Source organism: Bactrocera oleae, chromosome 2 (genome assembly GCF_042242935.1).
Source record: "Bactrocera oleae isolate idBacOlea1 chromosome 2, idBacOlea1, whole genome shotgun sequence".
NCBI lineage: Eukaryota > Metazoa > Arthropoda > Insecta > Diptera > Tephritidae > Bactrocera > Bactrocera oleae.
In genome coordinates, this window is record NC_091536.1 from 54,894,863 (window position 1) to 54,910,186 (window position 15,324).

At 36.9% G+C, this 15,324-nt stretch overlaps 1 protein-coding gene across 7 annotated transcripts in view; it reads left to right on the plus strand.

The window, feature by feature from the left end:
• Positions 1-15,324, plus strand: part of fru (sex determination protein fruitless) — a 300,477-nt gene that overhangs the window by 184,350 nt on the left and 100,803 nt on the right. The gene's annotated exons all lie outside the window — the stretch shown is intronic.

Here is a 15,324-nt window from a genome sequence, read left to right on the forward strand (position 1 = left end):
TGTTTTATAGACCTTGCCTCTTCCCCATTTGTTTTGATCGATGCCGCATACCCTCACTGAAATACGGTTCACAACAGAACAGAGTATTAAAAGTTGGCTTGATTTATTCTTTGCCGCCAAGCCGGCGCAGTTCTTTAGGGATGGGATCCACAAATTGACAAAAAGGTTCTAGCTTTAAATGGGAAATACTTTGAACATACGATTCTACATGTTTTTCATAATAAACATTCACATTTTGTAACAGAACGCACGAATATAGTCTCAGGCCCAATATTTTGCACTTATTTGTCTTCTGAAAGTAGAACCACTTGTATCGCTTGCAAGTGACACATCCGACTCTCTAACTCTTATAACAGTTAGGCACATGTTAACCAGAGGATTTCAACTTATTATATTATTATATAGATCCTTATACCTGAATAGAATATCTAATCGTCGGAGTCCTTATAAAATAAAGTCGATTTGAAAGTTTGCACACGTGCCTTTTTCACTATAACATATAGCCTTACAAACTTACCCATAAAAAATCAAGTTATTTTATGTAATCTTTTGTATTTGTGAAGGGTATTATAGCTTCGGTGCAAACGAAATTCTAGTTTTTTCTTGTTCTTGATTACATTTGACATAAATACTTCTTAGTTCGTCACATCATAAAAGAAACAAAAAAGAAATGTTTACAACTCCTTTGAAAGTTTGCCAGCTTCTACATTTATGACGTTTAAAGCCGTAGTTTGGAACTTATGTCTTTAAGCATAACTGATCTTTATTTGTTATGTAATGTTTTTGTAATTGTATGAGTAAAAATATTTTTAGAAATAATAGCTTACATAATCATAAATTTCATTAAATGAATGTAAGTTTTCATAAAATATTGGAATTATTTTAATTAAAGCGAAAAAGTTTCAATTTTATGTTTATATTAGGTAAAGTAAAAAGTTCGTTCGGTTTTTTATTGATTTTTCAAAAGATGATAACTTTGTGTACATTTGTCCGATTTAAGTCAAATATGCGCCGTTTTGTTCGTAAACTTGTTGCCAACGAGATGCCAACCTGATTATACCCCTCTCGTAGAAGGCTGCGTCCCTATTGGCAAAAAACTCGGAGAGCTAATTTTCACAGGCCTCTCTTGAGGCCAACTTCTCACCATTAAGCGCGATCGCCATGGACAGGAAAAGATGGTAATCACTTGGTGCCAGGTCCGGACTATAAGGTGGGTGCATTAGAACCTCCCATCCGAGCTCCAGGAGCTTCTGGCGAGTCACCAAACACGTGTGTGGTCTGGCGTTGTCCTGATGGAACACAATTCGGCCTCTGTTGATCAAAGATGGCCTCTTCTGGATGAGTGCTGCCTTCAAGCGGTCCAGTTGTTGGCAGGGGATGGTCGAATTGAGCGTTTGGCCATAGGGGAGCAGCTCGCAGTAGATGATTCCTTGCCCATCCCACCAAACACACAGCAAAACCTTCCTGGCCGTCAATCAGGTCTTGGCCACCATCTGGGCCGCTTCCTCGAGGTTTGACCACGACCGTTTGCACTCGATGTTGTCATAAGTGACCCATTTTTCATCACCAGTCACAATCCGCTTCAGAAACGGGTCGATTTTGTTGCGATTCAGCAGCGATTCGCAGATGGAAATTCGGTCCATCATGTTGTTTTGCGTTAGTTCGACATCGAGCTTCTTTTTGAATCCAAGGTTATGCAAACGGTTCCAAACGGTTTTCTGGCTTATCTTTAGTTCCTCTGCAATTAAATAAGTGCTCACATGACGGTCTGTTTCCACTATTTCCATGATTTTATCGCGATTTTCGACGACAGGCCTCCCGACGCGTGGTGCATTTTTGACATCGAAATTACCGGAACGGAACCTAGCAAATCACCTTTGTGCTACACGTTCGTTTTCAGTATCGGGCTAAATTAATGTTGTCAGCCGCTTTGGCTGCTTTTTCGCTTTGATCGAAGAAAAATTGTAAAATATAGCAAATTTTCTCTTTGTTGGTGTCCATCTTTGACGAGCGCTCACAATGAAATGAGTAAATCAATCGAAAAACTGTCAACAACAAACTTTTAGCGCGAATAAACACGTTTTCAGCGCCGTATAGTATGACATGATGCGACACGTAACACTAGTACTATGGACAATAACGCCACCTCTTAGATAAAAACCGAACGAACTCTTTACTTGACCTAATATATTCTGTTTTCATTTTCACCCATTAATCAAAGTAACTGATCTTCCCTCACCAAATATGGCGAGTAGAAAAAATATGTTTTCAATAAAACAATAGCCAACATTTGTCATCGATATCGCGGTTGTTTTTTATCTTATTTCTTAAACGAGAGCGAAATAATTAACGACCAAAGAGTAATCAGTGTGTCTGATAAGCGTGTAAAAAAATCAATTAAAACGCCTTGAATAACTATAACAGTAATTTACGAGCATGTAATTGCGGATTAAATGGTGTGGAATGCCGTTCAATTCATTTGTGTAAACACAATAAAAAAATCAGCGCAAATTAATCGACTTTACAAACATTAGTGGTAATTACAAATTCACTTCGGTTAACAAAAACACACACCCATACATATACAGGTAGATTTATGCACTGGCAAATATTTATTAGTTGAAAAAACTTGGTTTTATTGGTAACCATAATTGAGTTGCAATCGCAATTTAAATTAGCTCTGTCGAGAGCTGAAAATTATTAAAAAAAATGAAATTTCAAAATTATTCAAATTTATTTTAGAAACCAATAGTTGGAATAACTTAATGATTTGTTAGCAGTGTGACCACTTTTTTACCTAAAACAGTCTTCAGGGTTACCGAAACATATCAAGGAATTCAACGCTGTACAGCACGAGACTGGTTATTGGATTAAACCGATTTTTCGAGACATTCAATCATTGGTAATAACGTGATTTTTGCGCTTTACGAAGTTTCTAAATCGAAATATAGACCTATAAGTTTCGGAATTGGGAATATTGTAAAAACTTATTATTAAATATAGTAAGTGAGTAAATAAGGGAGCAAATATATATATATATATTAGTATGTTTCGGACAAACTGATATTACAGATTCTTAACGGAATCGAGGTCCAGATGTAATATTATGCTTTAAATATTTGCTTAGTTTGAATTTTGCAATGAATTTATTTCTGAGAAGATATTAACCGTCATCCGTATTTAATACAAAACATGAAAAACCGTTAACTTTGGCAATAATTTAAGAAGCTATAATACCATTCAAGTTACATTTCTTATAATAGCTATGCCATATTTACAAGTATAACTACATAATATTATATTATATTTGGAAGAAGTTCTTTCTAGCAACTTTGTTTGATATAAGCAACCTTCAAGTCGAATTACGACAGTTTATGAAGAAATGTATCTTGTTTTTGATCGGTTAGATATATGTGATTCGATCTAAACAATTTGTACGGAAATTGTAGAGTTCCCTTTGACAATAATATGTGTCAAATTTCGTTAAGACATCTTGCCAAATAAAAACAGTTTTTCATGCATTGATCGATCAGTTTGTACGACAGCTGTATGCTATAGTGGTCCGATATGGTTCCGAAATGAACAAATTCTTGGAGAGAAAATAATGTGCTTTAATGTGATATTTCAAAAACTGAGCGGCTATATCGCGTATAGACAGACACACATGATCTTATTCGATCTCCGACACTTCCTTCTTTCAAATTTTTTCTGGCAAATTTCATATTCCCTGTTCAAGTAATAATGAATTCACGCTAATTGCCTCATACTGACCTATATACATATACGGTTAAGGTCACCCGAAATAATGAAAATAATTTCTTATATGGAGACTGGAGAAGGACCGATTTCAAATCACAATATTTTTATTAAAATATTTCATATGCTGCCGATATGGTATAAAGTCAACTGGACGTTACGAGATCTCCATATTCAATTTTCAAAGAAAGTTCGTCCTTGTTGATTAAGGTTGAAATCTGTTAGATCTCAAATCCATCCTGATAAAATAAAAGGCATAAGCATTAGGTTTGAGGTTTGTGAATAAGAGGAGTATATAAGTTTTTCTAGTTTCACAAAGAGCTGTATTCAGTAGTAGAAGCGCGATACCCATTGTCGGAATCAAGGATAGAACATAACGAAAACTTTATTCACAATTAGTTTGCTATTTATCAGAGTTTTAAGTTCGCATAGCGCATATGGTATATACTGGCGATTGGCAATATAAGCCCACTTTTTACACAATGATGCACTTCAAAATCCGAATTCAATCTTAAAATACTGTTTGACCGTTCTGCACTATTTCAAACAACTTGGTTTACACCAACACCTTCTTAACGGAGTTAACTACCTAATCCAGCAACGGTAGATATTCTTATAGTACAAACAGTCACCGACATTTCTCCCCTCCGTACTTACCGTCAAAAGTTATACCCGTAATAGCTACGCAGAAATAAGTTGTTTTCTTTTGTTTTCATTTCACCAATGTTGCCATTGTTCTATTTGTATACACGATTTTTCGTTCATTTAAAAATTTAAAATCCAACTATTACCTATTTATAAATAAGTGTATTCGACTGTGATTTTGAGTTATTTTAAGAATATTTCAAATATATTCAAGTTCATTTTTTATTTACTACAAAATATCGAGATTGGCAACCCTGCGTTGCAAGAGATTGCTCTCTCACTCCCAGCTTACTCGTTCTTATGGAAAAAATCCAATTTTCGAACGGTAGATGCGGTGGTGACTGTTCATTTACATTGCGCTCTCATAAGATAGGTCGTATCAGCTGATTCGATCCACGGTTTTACGTCGGTGACTGTTTGTGCCATTAGATAGAGTCGTCCCTTTATATGCAACTATGTAAGCATTTATACTGAAAAGCTAACCTCAGCTACTGTGCAAAAATAATTTTGCGAAATTTGGAAACAGCTGTAAAGAGTAATATTGATGCCGAAGCGGTTCACACGCGTAAAATGTCATTAACTTCTCTAGTGCGGAATTTCTCCCTTCACTTATTACTTCAATTATGTGCAAACAAATATGGGTGTATGTTAATTAAAAGCAAAACTAAATATGTAAAGATGTTTGTATGTACGTATGTTCATATCTAAGCACATGTCTAAATACTTATGTGTTTACATTTACCTCAATTAAACATGTACGCATTCACACCTACTACATACATGCATACAAAGTAATCACACTACACATATACAAACCCACATACATACCAACAAACAGATCTAAATACATATGTACATGGCATACTCGAATTTAGCATTTGCGTTTGTTTACGATCTACTCGACTTGCTCCACTTTTTCCGCCGAGGTGAATGCACGACAATTATCATACACATACACATACATACAGACACCCACTGAAGATCATTGAGTATTTAGATATATAGTAGTTTGAATTTTTGTTTGTATTATTTTCAAACCTATTTCATTCACTTACAAGAACGCCCACATTCGCACATAACTTAGTAAAATACCACAACAACAACAATGTACAAGTCCATACACTCTTCAATGCCCCATTTATAGTGTATTGTAACTCGTATTTACAAGTATTTTTGCCATAGTGGGCAGTTTTGGCGTTTGAACGCACCAAACCAACATGATTTCTACCTTTTACAGTTACGGTTTTGGCTCACTTTTGGCTCTTGTACTTTACCAATTTCTGGTTGTACTGTCATAATAAGAAACCGATCGCATGGTTCTTCATTATTCAGCATCAAGTGCTGTATAATCACAAGTTCATGTATAGAATTTTCGGTATTTGTATAGGGTATTACAGTTTCGAATTAAAAGCAGAGTTACAACCTTTTTAAAAATGTTGGATCTGTAAACTTCCTTAAAACTATTTCATTGAGGGCACATATTGAAATATCTAATACATGGTCCATGATGATGATTATATTATGTATTATTTCACACAGTTGTCAACCCCACTCATAAATATTTACAACGTAAGCATTCTCTACCTTTTTCAGTTTGATACCCTTTTTTTTTGTTGTTTAAAAATATTTATTACCACAAATTTTGAAACTGGTGGCTACAATCCAACTTGGTTTTGTTTTTCATTAAATGTCTCCAACTAACACCTGGAGCAAAATGTTGCTTATAATTTCTATATTTACCCACTATCTTAGTGTTAAGTCTGTTCGAGATAAGTATAACTACGATATAAACTGATTACCGGATATATATATATGTACAATATGTAAGCCAATTAAAAAGTCCTATCTTACAAAAATTAATATTTATTAAACTGCGAATCACTATTGGAATATACTGTAGGGAATGTAAAGCCAGCAGTTTACTAAATATTTATACTCTCTACAGAGTATAATAGTTTTGTTCACCTAACGGGTGATACAAACAACCAAAAACTAATAATTAAAACTAATCGAGTTAGATATAGGGTTATGTATATATAAATGATCAGGAGGAAGAGACGAGTTGAAATCCGGGTGACAGTCTGTCCGTCCGTCCGTCCGTGCAAGCTCTAACTTGAGTAAAAATTGAGATATCTTTATGAAACTTGGTAGACATGTTTCTTGTTACCGTAAGACGGTTGGTATTGCAGATGGGCGTAATCGGGCCACTGCCACGCCCACAAATCGCCATTAATCAAAAACAAATAAATTGCCATAACTAAGCTTCGCAATAAGATACACGACTGATGTTTGGTATACAAGATCACATTAGGGAGGGTCATCTGCAGTTAAAGTTTTTTTTGTTTAAGTGGGAGTGGTCCTGCCACTCTAATAGGCTTAAGGTATAAGATATTAAGAGATATGCACATCTCCTACACCGCTAAAGCATACTAAGAAAATTCAATGGGAACAAATTTTTTAGCACCCCTATCGACAGTGTGAAAATGGGTGAAATCGGGTGACAACCCCGTCCACTCCCTATATAACGGTACTGTTAGCCCGATAATCAAGCGCTAAACACGTCAGAGACATTAAATTTTATCTCTAGGATGGTATGAGATGTCTTTATAGGAACCGCTTTTGAAAGTAGACAGTGGGTGTGACACCGCCCACTTTTAGGTGAAAACTCATATCTTGGGATCTGCTTAACCGATTTCAACCAAATTCGGTACTTCTTCTTATATTACTATGTTATATTGCGAAAATGGGCGAATTCGGATTACAACCACGCCTATTTCCCATTAACACCATTTTAAATTTCATCTAATTTTTTCACTTTCCACTATGAAAATCAAACAACAATTATTGTATCGGGGTAAAGCTTTGCGTGAATAATGCGTTTAAAATATGCCACCTTGTGACTAAAATTTGTCTAAGTCGAACCAAAACTGTTCAAGCCAATAGGTACTGAATTTGTGGACCCCAGTGCCTATAGTTGACTTTTTACTTTTTAATATCAGTCAATGTGTAAGATATATAATTGAAATTCATATAATAAAATAAATAAATGAAACTCCTGATAATGTATGTTTTGGTGTCAAAAATAAGTTGAATCAGATCAATACTTCCTTTAATATATTGGGTGTATGCATTACGTGTGGTTTTTTTTCGAAAATTAAGACTTTATTGTGAAAAAATTGTTATACATTTAATGTTCAAAGTATTGCCCATCGGAAGCTACTATGTTTGCCCATCTTTCTGGCAGTTTATGGATCCCATCCCAAAGGAACTTCTCCGGCGTGGAGGTCAAGAAAGAATTGAGCCAATTTCTGATACCCTGTTCTGAAGTGATGCGTACTCCGGTGAGGGCATTATGCATTGATCTGAACAAGTGGTAGTCGGAAGGTGCTATGTCTGGGCTATAAGGCGGGTGAGGTAGAACTTCCCACCCACAGTTTTCCATATAGTTTTTAACTGGCCTTCCAACATGTGGCCGAGCGTTGTCATGATGAAAAATTATTGATTCGTGTCTAGCCGCATATTCTGGTCGTTTTTCCGCGATGGCCTTTTTCAAACGAATCAATTGTTTTCGGTAGAGGTCCCCATTGATCGTCTGACCCGATTTAAATAGCTCATAATAAACGACGCGAAATGACAGTACCTTTGAAATGAATATAGCCACAGATGATACATATAATACTAGTAAAGCTCTCTCTTAGAAAACCACACGAATTAATGCATACACCCAATAAAATTTTGCCTGAAGTCACTTCCCGGGCTTTTATCCTTAAGAGTTGCGAGAGTATAAAATGTTCGGTTACACCTGAACTTAGAAGTTCCTTACTTGTTACCCTTGTGCTCATTTCGGATTACGAATATCGATTACTCGTTGGCTAGTAGTCACGTATATTTTATTTGAATTAATCCGCCGATATTTGTTTCCTGTGTCTCTAGGGTATGAAAAAGGGAGTAAAAAATTCGCATATTAGTTGAAACTACACTAATATATAGTGAGCATCTGTAATTGGCAGACTTAGCGAAGGTCCAATGCAAATAAACAAATTAGTAATTACCGTTTGTGAAAACTACATCAGAAAATCATATACACTCTTTCATTACCTTTTGAATCATCTACGTTCCCTGCATTGTTAGCATTGTACATAGATATGTATTGTATATATGCATAATAACGAGCGTCAACGATCGCTGGCGAAGTGACGAAACAACAAAAGAGCATTTACAGTTGTAGCGCTTCACTGAACTAATAAATGTATAGTAACGATCGTGTGCAAGCACCAATGTTCGGAAATAATCCAACTATTTTTAACTAAGAAGAAGAAGAGTAACAAATAGCCCATACTCTAAACGAGCTGCCTAGATATTTATTGACAATTCTTACGCAGCAATCATACACTGTAATGACGGAAAACAAACCAGTAACGATGTGTTTTTGGTGTTCGCAATGAAGCGCTCAATAAAGTTGCAAAAATTTATGAAAGAGGATATTTGAAGATTAGCTAGGACTTAATGCTTACCAAAAGTTTCCATCGACAGCTACAATATACATATGTATGTATAATATAATATATAGAAGTTTATATATCTACGTTTACCAATTACTTCTTTCCTAGTTTGAAAAACTTATCCTAGAAATCTGGCGACATTCGGAATTTTTCAACTCTTGAACCGCGCTATTTTTGTTCAAACTGTGTCTTTATTGCTTAAAAAGTTACGGTCAATATTAATATTGCATTTTTTTATTCTCAACTGGCTTCTACAGCTAGAGTTGAAAATTACAACAGTCATTAAATCAATTAATCTCACTCATTTCAGATCATGTTAATGATGCATCTTTTAAAGAAATAGCGTTGAAATCAAAATAAATACACAAGAAATCACAATGCTTGTAACTAAAAAGCGACTGAATCAATTTTAATGATCTTTAATGTATTGAATTCGTTGTAACTTAAGTTTAGCTTGACAAGTATAACAATCATTCATTGACAGTTACGCTGTTCAAAATTCACGAGGTAAATTAGTTTTTCATAAAACTCCAATCTCTATCAGACAAATTAAGAGTTAAAATTTCGGTGCCATAGATATTTTGACTGACGGGGTTCAATACTGGTCATTTGCCTATTTAATATTCTAATGTTTAGTGATCTCCATATATTTTACAACCGTTTAGTTGGTTATTAGTGCATTCAAGACGACATAATGAGTGGGAGCTCAGCCAGTGGAAATATGAGGTCTGGAGCTACGAAACAAATCTTAACCGACTTAATCCAGATATTAGCCGTCTTACATATGGCTGAAAGTAACAAAGATTCTTCCCAAATACGTTTCCATTGTCGTCAAGCACGGCGGCGAAAAAATCAATATTATTTTTGTTGTTGTTGTAGCGAGAGCCCTGTTTGGAGGAAAGTCAAAAATCACGTTCAATCGAAATCACTTAGCGGTTCAGGAAATTGGCTGTTTCGACGGGGTTGGACCAAAGAAGGAAGGTTGTTAAATGAGTGAGTTTAGCGGTTTTGCACGCAAGATATAAGTCTTGTATTTCGAGTTCTATTCTAGATAAGTAGGAGCTTAACCTACTACAGTATCCAAAACGAAGTTTCGCTAGAGTCACTCTTGTGTGAATGGCGATCAGTACATGTCTGAAGTTTGTGGAAGTCTGTAATGAGAATCTAACCCTCTTTGGAAAAATCAATATTTGCGGATACTTTTCACAGAACGGTGGTCTCAATAAATAAATGTATGTACAATAGTTTGATGAAAAAATGCGTAATTTGATGCTACCAGAGACAAAAACAAATATCCTTGTAAATTGGACTTATCAGCAAGATAATATTCCATTCAGCACGCCTTAATAAACAATTCTTTGAGCAAAACTCAGGGAGCGTTATTCCCTGGCCATCATTCAGTCTATATATTAATCTCACTGAGCAGTTATAGAAACGATGTCAACAAAATTTCAAGTGTCTCAAACAGTCAATGTATCGTCGGTGTAGTGCGGTAATACAACAAAATACAAGGTGTGTTCCAAAGTAAACAGTAAAAAAGTAACAAAGTAAACTCTAATGGCGCCATCTATATGTTGACTAGTGCGTTAGAATCTTCTATCCTTTATCGACTTCCAGTAAAAATTTCATGACATTTCATCTATTGGAAGTGAAGTTATTGCGTTTTAAGTGTCAGTATGTTTTTGTCATCGGTGCGAAAATGAGCTTCGAACAAAGAGCCAACATTAAATTTTGTTTTAAAATTGGTAAAACTTTTACCGAAACGTTTCAATTGATGAAAAAAGTTTATAGCGATGATTGCCTATCCCGTAGCAGAGTGCACGAGTGGTCATCAATGACTATGAGCCGGAACCCAAAACATCGCGCCTGGAGAAGTCAAAAGTGAAGACAATGCTGATTTGTTTTTATGATTCCAAGGGTATTGTCCACAAAAAATTTTTTCCACCCGGCCAAAACGTTAATGCGGTATTCTTTCCTCCTTGGAGTTTTGAAGCGTTTGGTGCGCCGTATTCGACGTGTTCGGCCCGAATATCGCGAAGATGGAAATTGGCGTTTGTTGCACGATAATGCGCCGTCTCATCGATCGACTCTTGTGGCCGATTATTTGACCTAAAATCACATTTTAACAATCAACCACTCCCCGTATTCACCTGATATGGCACCGTGCGACTTCTACCTTTTCGGAAAAATGCATTTGCCGATGAAAGGAAAGCGTTATGCAGACGTGGAGGCCATTAAAAAGGCTTGTACCGGCATACTGGCGGCCATACCGGGCAACGAGCAAAAACACTCGTTCGACATGCTTTCGGACCGCGCAAAAAGCTGTATTAAAGCAGAAGGAGACTATTTTGAATAAAATAAATTGATTTTGCCGATAAAATCATTTGTTCTGTTTTTTTTTAAGTCCTGTTTACTTTGGAACGCACCTTCTACAATAGATTTCCGACAAAATACAACTGATTGACAATGTTAAAAAAAAGTTTGTAAGTATATTTTCTTTGTTTATTTTTTAGAAGAAAAAATTCCTGGCACAGACATTTATGTGGTGTTTGACGTATTTATTTCCAATTAGATTTTGTGTAAATCATTATATCATGAAGTTAAGCTTGGATTTGATTAAATTGTGCTCGAAGATTATGAGGCAAATTGAACTTAAAATAGCCGGCACCACAGCTATAATTCTTTTGAATCGCTTAATTAATCCGAAAAAACCAAAAACCCGTCTAAAGTTAAAGACCAATACTTGTACCAGAAAAAAGTTACAAGTATATAGGCATACATACCTAAAAACACATATACACTTGGGAATGCATCATACACATACATATGTACGTATGTATGAAGGCATGCCCATTAAAGCATTAGTACTCAAATACACACGTAGTACACCGATTAGTAGCGGCCGACAGCATTCAAACTATGTACGATACCTAGGAGCGCGCAACTCGTGGACCAAACTGGTACTACAAGGTTCACTTCTGATCTAAGCTGCTTTGGCACTTACTGACATTGCGCAATAGTTCGATTTAAATGCGTTTTAGTGAATTTTTTTAATTTTTGTTTTGTTTGTTTTGCTTTTTGCTCACGCTTGTGTGTATGTGCGCGCTAATTTCGCAGCACAGCAAACGAGGCGCGTGCAAGGGGGACTGCCGCGACGCAGTCAGGTGTCAAAGTACTCAAAGTCAACGTACAAGCGAGCTGGTTCGGTGCCAGTGGCGACAACGGCGGTGGGGAGGGCGCACAACGTTTCAGGCGACATTGATAGTAAGTAGAGGCTAAGTTTTGTTGAGTGCATGTGTGCGTGGCGTGGCGCTTATTACAAGCCGCTGATTTTACGATTTAGCGGCGTTTATTAGTAGATTAGGTCATGAGATTCCGCGCTGCAACGTGTTGAGCGCGCAAAAGGGAAGGCCTCACTATGAGCTTGTGTGTTTGTATGTGTGTGCGCTTGTGAGACTGCAGAGTGATTTTTTAATGCCGGCGTTTTTTCTCAATTTTTCTTGCCGGCAATGCGACACCATTTAAGGTGTAAGAACGCGCAACAGCGGCAACAAAGTGCGCGCAAAAAGTCGGCGCCCCCCTGCAAGTTCTCACGCTCGTTGATAATACTATTTATGTATGTTCACATGTGCGTACAATTGTTTATGTATGTATGTCTCCTTGTAAGCGATCACTTTTGTCTAATTATGTGTATACGTCGTAACTCGTGCATTGGGGCGCGTTCGCTGAGGTTCACGCTCAACAAATGTATTTAGTTGCATTGTGTTTTTGTTGTTGGTGGCGCATACAAATCTTACTGACTAAAATAGTAAAGCGCAGGTATGTAAGTGAGCAGTTCATAGCCTACAATGTGGGCTTGTGGGTCACGCATGGGTGCGGTATCGCATGGCGCTGGGGGTAGAGTGTGCCAAGGCTTTCGCTGCTGTAAAAGGAGTTATTCGATTAATATCGCTGTCACATCTGGCGGTTTTTGCTATCCTATTCACAGTGATCTGCTTTATTGCCATGCCATTAGGGGGGTTTATGTGCAAGCAGACTTACGAAACGTGCTTGCAAACACTCGCGTCCACTTGTGTGTCTATGTTTTGGCACATCGTGAAGGTATCGCGTCATTCCAAAATATCATAAAACGATTTTTACGTTCCTTATTTAATTACCTGATCTCAATTGTATGGCACAAATTTTGTATTCAGCAGTAATTAAATACGAAGCAATACATAAAGAGAATTACAGTAAACGCACAGACACACAAAATTGAAAAAGGCCAAATTTGATTCAGCTTCCGATTTGCATATTCTAGCGCTTAAAGGTAACAGGCGCTTGCTTATACTATTCTGGCCAAGAAATGTATGTGATAGCCTAGCTTAAATTCTTGCTCAATTTGGACTTACCTATTAGGTATATACATATATGTATATATGTATCTATGCAACTGGGTCCCTAAGTAGTTGCTTGTACCAGCAAAATATCGGAACCAAGTATTAGATAAGCAAATATGGTTACATGAAAATAAAACATTATTCTGAACAAAATATAGCTCATGTCCTACTTTTACTCTCATGTTATCAGACAGTGAACAGGATATATTAAGTTTGCCAAGATGTTTGGAACACCCAAAAGGAAACGTCAGAGACCGTACAATATTTATATAGTATATGGATACACACGATCAGCGTGATCGATTTAGTCATGTCCGACTGTCCGTCCGTCTGTATGTACAAAAAATGATTTAAAAAAATTGACTTTGTCTCAAAAAGTGACAATTTTTAAATTTGTCTAATGGTCTATAAAATGTGATCTCTACATTGGAACAGCATTTGCAACAAATCGAATAAGTATACCGTCAAGAATAGGTTTTTGCGAAATTTTCTTGGAACCAAATGTAAAAAATAGCTGACAATTTAGATAACATCAAAGAACTCCAATCAATTATGAAGCAAATCAAGTTTCTACTCTTCTGGCACATCGTCATATGTACTTATTATGCCGTTAGAAGCACAGAATTTCATATAAAGCGATAGATATTTAAATATTAATGAATCATATATGTAAGTATATTATACATATGTATGTACCTGCTCCCTTCTCATCCACATTTACCTCGCTACCATATGAAGATTATTTATTCTCTAACATGGCACATATTGTATGTACATACATATAGTACATAACATACGTAATCAGAGCCCGAAAACCTACCCCGCAAAGTCCCATTCGGTTTTACGCGATCTTCCGCAAAATTCGCGCGAAATGAAATTTGTAAAATATATTGTATTAATATGTAAAACCGCCCCATTAGCTGAACTGCTTTCGAGGCCAAAGCGACGGCGGTGACGGTACATGCAGCCGAATGGCCTTCTACAGCTCACGAGCGCATACTTACACGATTCGCAAACTTAGTAAACAATTTGCTCAAATTTTGCAATTCTCTCGTTTGCATTAATCGCGCCACTTGCGTTCGCCAACAACACTGGCGTGGAGCTGATGATGACGCGCACTGAGTATAAGCAATTACGAGTTTGAAGGTGGCCAGATGTTTTTATAGAGAACAATGCTTTTACTACAGAGGTTACATAAGTTTTTCAATTGTCTCTGTTTTTACTTCTTGCCGACTTTTTCATTACTTTATAATAACAATATTGAAGCAGTTACTGCGCTACGAAAAATAATTGTTCATTTTGCAAATAACCGCTGTCCGGTAACACTACGTTAAGCGCTCCATTTAACTAATGACGATCGCTGATGCTCTTTGCGCACCTCATTGCTATTCATGTGCAAATATTTCGGTCACCTTCTCTTCCCTCTTCTTCTTGTTATTTGCAAATGCATGCTCATTCCATCACAGCTGTCTAGCTGTGGTTCTATTTACCGGCGGCGCTCTTTGCAAAGCTCCGCACTGTTATTGTTAATAGTGCGCTCGCCACGCTCTCGTAACGAAATTATTTATGTATATAGTATACGTACGTTAAAATATTGTTTGTACATTTCGCCAGCGAGTGAGAGAGCTTAACGCCACAATCATTCATTGCCTGTTGCTGTATGTTGGCAGCGGCGCAACGCTGCTGTCGCGCGCGTTTCCCGTGTCAAATTTTCGCATTACTAAAGTTCCATTTTGACACTTCGCTGCTAAGCTGCAGATAATGTTTGACAAGCGCTGTCGGCTTCACACGTCGACAGAGGTGGCGCGGTTACTCTTTGCGAATTTTTCGTTTGCTTGGGCGCAATTTAGTTACGTTTGGTTCGGTTTTGATACACATATGCGCGCGGACCTACTGTTTTCTGCGACTGTGTGCACCGCAAATACGGCGCTCTCCCCTCTCTAAAGCTTACCTCTCCCTCGGTGTTTACTGCGCGCCTTGCAGCGCTCTAATGGTATTTGGCTTTTTTTTAACTATATTTGAAAATTTTCTGCTGTTGCCGC